This window comes from Tachyglossus aculeatus, chromosome 17 (genome assembly GCF_015852505.1).
Source record: "Tachyglossus aculeatus isolate mTacAcu1 chromosome 17, mTacAcu1.pri, whole genome shotgun sequence".
Lineage (NCBI taxonomy): Eukaryota > Metazoa > Chordata > Mammalia > Monotremata > Tachyglossidae > Tachyglossus > Tachyglossus aculeatus.
This window is the reverse complement of record NC_052082.1, coordinates 41,414,162-41,414,858: the sequence shown is the minus strand read 5'-3', so window position 1 is coordinate 41,414,858 and position 697 is coordinate 41,414,162.

Sequence of the window (697 nt, the reverse complement as noted above, 5' to 3'; positions counted from 1 at the left end):
ATTCCTTAGGTAGGCACAGTATCTCTGAGCCCTTGTTGGGGGCTTTAATTAATCACTAGTATTTATTGAGTACTTAATAGGCACTTGGGAGAGTGCAATGCAGAGCTGGAGGACACTGATCCCTGCTCACAAGGAGCTGACAGTCTAGAGGAGGAAAGCCCAAGGGTTCAACCAGAACTGAGGAAATACTCTGTCCCTGAACCACCATGGCATAATGGACAGAGTATGGGCCTGGGAGACAGTAAGTCATGTGTTCTAATTTTGACTCTGCCACTTGCCTGCTGTATGACCTTGGGCAAGTCACTCCACTTCTGTGCCTCAGTTACCCCATCTGTAAAATGGGGATTGAGACTGTGAACCTCGGTGGGACAGGGACTGTGTCCAACCCGATCTGCTTGTATCCATCCCAGTGTTTAGTACAGTGCCTGGGACTGTAAGTAAGTGCTTAACAAATACCACAGTTATTATTATTACAACAGGAATTTGAAGGACCCATTCTCCCTCCCCAGAGACGTGCGTGGGTCGGGACTAGCTAAAGGGCATCTAATCAAACTGAGACAGATGTTATTTCCTGACCAAGAGGCTGCAGCTTTATTGCTGCCTCATCACTGGTGAGACTCCACCCAAAACCCAGAGAAAGGACTTCTTTAGAAAGGCGGAACAAATACCCTCCTTCATTCCATTAGAGCTCTAAGTG